Genomic DNA, 5,690 nt, shown 5'->3' on the forward strand with positions numbered 1-5,690 from the left:
CACTTTTTAAATAAAAATCTAGTCTTAGATAAAGAATATATTTGAATTCTTAGTTATATTTTTATTCTAATCTTATTATTAAGAATAATATTAAATAAGATTATAAAAGTATTTCTCACTTATATAATATTATAATATAGTACTTATTTATTGAAAATTTAATAGAGAATGTTATTAAATAGTATTACTTTTCTAATTATAGATTATAATTTATATAATTTTAATTATAAAAAAATATAAAATGCAAAAAAATAATGAAAAAACAAAAAATAAAATAAAAACAATAAAAAATTACAAGAAAAAAAATAAAAAAAATAAGAAAATAAAAAAAACAATAAAAATTAAGATAGTAGAGCTGTAGTATTCTTAAAATACTCACTTCTCAGAGTTTTTATAATATTTATTATTAACTATATATGTTTTACAGTGAGAGTAACACAGCTGTAATAAGTTATTATCTTAATACTATCTAATAAATAATCAGTATACATCTGTATAAATATGAATAATTAGAAAATATACACTTAAAAAGTATAATCAGAATGAACTCTACTGTTACTTAAATAATATTAAGAATAGAATACTGAAATCAATGACTCTCTTTATCAATTTCATAGATAAGATATATAAAGATAATGTTAAGAAATATAAAATTTTCTAACTTCTGATAAAAACAGATCTTATAAAGAGACTCTATTTTCATAATATCAGAGACTAAGTGTTATTAAAAAGTGTTACTTTTATATAATATATATATACTTACTGCAGTGATTCACTCTCTATATATATAACTAAAAGTTATAGCTTTCTTATACTACACAGCTCTTCTTGAAATGCTGTTACTAGTTTATAATTTACATAGTCTCTCAGTTCAGTATATACTGTGTATATACAGTTCTGCATACTGAGACTGTGTTAATTATTATAGTCTGACATAATACTTGCTTTTCACAGATTATATTTTATTTAAAAGAGAAGAGAGAAGATATAACTGTTATTTTATTAAGAGAGAATGAATAATTAGTATTATTAAATATAATTTAGTTCTTCTATATTTAAAATTTAATTAGTCTATACTCTTTAATTTGAGAGTTTCTAAAAGTATTTTAATAGTTTTTATATCAGCTTGAAATTAGTAATGAGTTCAAGAAGAAGAGAAAAGAGAGAAGAAAGAAATAAAAATAACTTATCTTTATAATATAAAAATAAAGAATTACTGTAATTATTCTCTCTAGTAATAAAGATCTGTTTTCTGCATGTATCTCTGATATAAATTATATAATAACTGTATACAAAGAATATTAATAGTGTATATATTGAATAAAGATAATATTACTATATAATAGTGTAGCTATTTCTATATATCTCTGAAAGCTGTTAATATTTTCTTTAAGTCTTTTTATATTTAATAAGTTAATAATATAGTTCAATACACTCTCTCTTTCATTGTTATTATTATTATTATTATTATTATTATTATTACTATCATCATTATTATTAGTATTATTATTATTATTATTATTATTATATTATTACTAGCTGTCTTTTCTATCTTCACTTTCTCTTAATACTTATTACAATTAATTATATTATTTCTCTTCAAATATTCTGCAGTTCTGCAGACTATCAAGATATATAAGTACTATTACAGATTAAAGAGAGAGAAGAAGAAGATATTTAAGTAAGAGAAGATAGATTATAAGATATATTATAATATCTTGAAGAGACTCTGTAAGAGAGTAGAATAATAACAATTTTAAGTAATACTTTTAATAGATTTAGACTGAACTAAGGATAGAAATAATACAGATAATATTACTTATAAGAGATTAAAAAAGAAAATTGTAAAGAGTTTCATACAGTAGTAGTAAGATCAGAAGAAGTCTTAAGAATAATTTAAAACTAAGATAAAGAGAGAGAGAGAGAAGAAGAGTATTACTATAAATAAGTAATAATAGAAGAAGATTAAGAAGATATTAAAGTAAGAGATAAAGAAGTTAAAACTGATAAGTTTCTTATTAAGAGATAATGAGTTTTAATAACACTTCTATTCTCTAATTAATTAGCAGAAGCTGACAGAGATGAAGAGAATTAAGATCTTATTCAGATCTCAAATACACTTCATGATTTAGAATATTAAGAAGACAGCTCTACTCTCTGAGTATATTAATCTACTTACTGCTGAGATGAAACCTGAGACAGCAGATCAGAAAATACAGAATTTTAAGATATAGATTAATCTAACTAATAGAGAGCAGTGAGAACTCTTTTCTAAGAAAGTAGTAGAGAGAGATTTTAAGATGATTATAATCTCAGATGAGAAGAAGAAGAAGATTATTATTATTATTATTATTATTTGTTCATTATACTCATATGCAAGCGGAGCTTATGATGAGTCCTTGTGTGATGTTAAATAGAGGTCAAGTATTAATTATACAGAAGGAAATACAGATGTTTAAGATCACACCAAGATAACAAGAATCATAGGAAAATACAAAGAAGTGACAATTAGATACATGCGATAATAACTTCCCAGCCTAGAAACATAGAGTGATTTATTGAAGTGATTTGTACACCTCTTTATTTATTAGAAACCTGAGATGCTTGAGTTCTGGATTTAATGTATCCCCTGCGGGTTTCAAACCCACGCACCTTGGTTTCCCACATCAAGGCGCTACCAGGTGGCCGCATTAACCATTCGGCCACCGGGGCGAAGAAGAAGAAGAAGAATAAAAATAAAAAGTGAATTATAAAGAATGATAAGAAGAATAAGAAGAAGAAGAAAGATAATAAGTAGAAAAAGTTTTTTTCTTTTTATATTAGTTAGTTATAAGTTCATAACTATTAGTTAATAATTGAAATTAATTTTGAGTTTTCAAAAATTATTGTACAAGTTGTAATCAATTATTAATATCAGAAATAATATGTATATATATATTTAACTATTATTAGACTGACCGTGTGACCGTGTCTGAAACCAGGACCAGATTTTTTGATAGTTCTATTACCAATTCGACTGATTCCATTACACAGTTTTAACATTAGATAGTAGTTTCATACTGTCTCAGTGAGACTTACTGTCTACTCTTATCACATTTTCCTAATGAGATCATGATTTCTACTTCTCAATTTAAATTAGTTTTATTGCTTTAAATGACTTTAAATCTTATTTAAGTGTTATCAAAAAGTGTTACTTTTTAAAAAATTAAAAATAGTCTAAAAAAAACCTTAAAATGTCTAAAAATAGTAACTTTATGCCAAGAATGAGACTAAATAGAATAAATGAAATCACTTTCTCATTTTTTTCAAGTCATGATTTTATTTTAAGATCTGATATATAGTCACTTTGCATGTTTTTTTAATGGCTAGTCCCAGCGAATTCACGCCAAGAAATGTATGAGACCAGATCAAATGAGATCAAACATGAAATTCATAGTCTCAGCGGCCAGTCTAACTATCATGATTTACAAATTACTATAATATATACATATCAATATTTTTTTAATATTGATACTTATCGTATTAATATATTTTTAATAATATTATCAGATAATGTAATTTAATAATACTCTCATTTATAATATTAATATATTTCAAGAAATATGATAGAGATTAATTAAGATTGTTTATTTACTTTTATATATTGATAATATTCAATTTGAGTTAGTACTAAAATATAACTAAGTTAAGAAAGAAGATTATTTTCTCTTATAATAATTCTTCTTATATATATCAGTGATCAGTTGTTATCTTTATTATAAATAAATTATTATCTTTCTTAAATCTTTATTATATCTTCTGAATTCACTTCTTTCACTTCTTTCATTTTTATTGAAGATTTACAAACTCTTTAAGAAATTACTGTTAATTACAAAGTCTATATTATTTACAATTTCATACACAATGCTCTCTTTCAATTATAATAAAAAACTTCTTCATTCTTCATATCTGATTTCAGGTTATAAAATTTATAAAAAACTTAACATAAATATTGAGATAAACTATGAAATAAGTATTAACAGATTATATTACAGATTACTGAAGAGTTATCTCTCTACTATAATTACTACAACTTTATTCAGAAATATTGATTATAAACTAATTACAACTCTGATAAAATTTCTTAACATCTGAAGTTATCAGAATGTAGAGTTCCTATCTTCACTGATATAACTACTATTTACTCACTCACAAAGGCTTCTACTTCTATCTCATCAGAACATAAAAGAAAGATAATTAGAAAATTAGTACTAAGCTGATAAATTACTCTATCAGATAATAATTTTTAATAATATTAACTTTCTAATTTGAAGAAAATCATGTAAAAATAATTATATATTAGTACTCTGATTTCATAACTCTCATCTGATAACTTTTATAAATAATTACTTTATATATATATATATCTGAATCTTTCTCTTTAATTAATTAAAAACCTCAAATTCTGAATACTTCTTTAAATACTTAATTCAAATCTTAATATTTCATATCAATCATGTCTTCAGTTCACTCTTGAGATACACTATAAAGTCAATATATACTATCTAGAATCAGAGTTGAAGAATCATTTAAAAGTATCTTTCACAGTGAATGTATGAACTAGTATAAATAATCTTACATTTATAAGAGTTACATGTTATTACATTGATAAGAACTGAACTTATTAAGAGATATTAATTGAATTTAAATCATTGATCAGTAGTTCTACTGAGAATTATATAACAGAGATATTAATAACTGTGATTAAAAATAATTATTAAGATATTAGTCTCAGTCTTCTTACAATTATGTAAGAATAAGTGCTCGCAGGTGATTATTCGGGTGTTTGCAGCTTGGCGTGATATGTACTGTTAACTACTAGAAGTATTTGTGATAGAAAGATAAAATGTAGAAGTCAAATGTATAATAGCATTTAAGCTGAGTTATGAATAGTATTTGTGAACTCCAGTCTATATAGTTATGTGTAGCTAAGGGCTGCTAGCCCTATTGATTACATGAGAGATAGAAATAGAGATAAAGAATTCATAAGAAGTGAGATTTCTTATATATCTCTCTCTCTCTAAGACTTCATCTGTGAAGCCTTTCACTGAGTGACTTCATAGAATCAGCTCAGTACTGCAGTGATACTCATTAAAAACTCTTTACATCTATAAAAAATCTCAGTGAGGAAAAATCCCTTATTACTATAAAGAGAAAAGAGTCTGTCACTCAGTTTCTTGTTCTATAAGGTTCTTTATGATTTACAGATTCTTCTCTGACTATCACACAGATTCATCTCATATCTTTTATACAGAAGAATTTCAGTTAACTCTCAATCATTTTTACAAGATTCTTGTGCAATCATCACACAGATTCATCTCACAGATAAATCACTCTCTATAAGATTACTCTCATTAAAGAGAAGTATTCATAAGTTAATCTTTCATTTATTCTTATAAATCATTGTTCTTTGACACTGTAGAATTGTGAGGAATTTTCCATTCTTTTATTAACTCTGTAGAATTATAGAATCAAGATATTTACAGTCTGTAATCACTCTTTATAGTTATATAGAAAGATTCAGATCTGTAATTCACAATCACTCTTATTTACTAGAGTGATCTGACTGTTTCACAGAATTATTCACAGTGTAAGTAAATCTCTCTAGAGTAGTATAAATATCTCAGATCTGTCTGCAGAATCTCATCTTC

The 5,690-nt window shown here is 24.3% G+C and overlaps 1 pseudogene across 1 annotated transcript; it reads right to left on the reverse strand.

Annotated features, from left to right (window-relative positions):
- Window positions 1–2,623: 2,623 nt before the first annotated feature.
- BDBG_17811 lies at window positions 2,624–2,712 on the reverse strand (annotated as a pseudogene). The gene has a single exon. The product of its transcript is annotated as a tRNA-OTHER (tRNA).
- Window positions 2,713–5,690: the final 2,978 nt, after the last annotated feature.

This window comes from Blastomyces gilchristii (genome assembly GCF_000003855.2).
Source record: "Blastomyces gilchristii SLH14081 genomic scaffold supercont1.25, whole genome shotgun sequence".
Lineage (NCBI taxonomy): Eukaryota > Fungi > Ascomycota > Eurotiomycetes > Onygenales > Ajellomycetaceae > Blastomyces > Blastomyces gilchristii.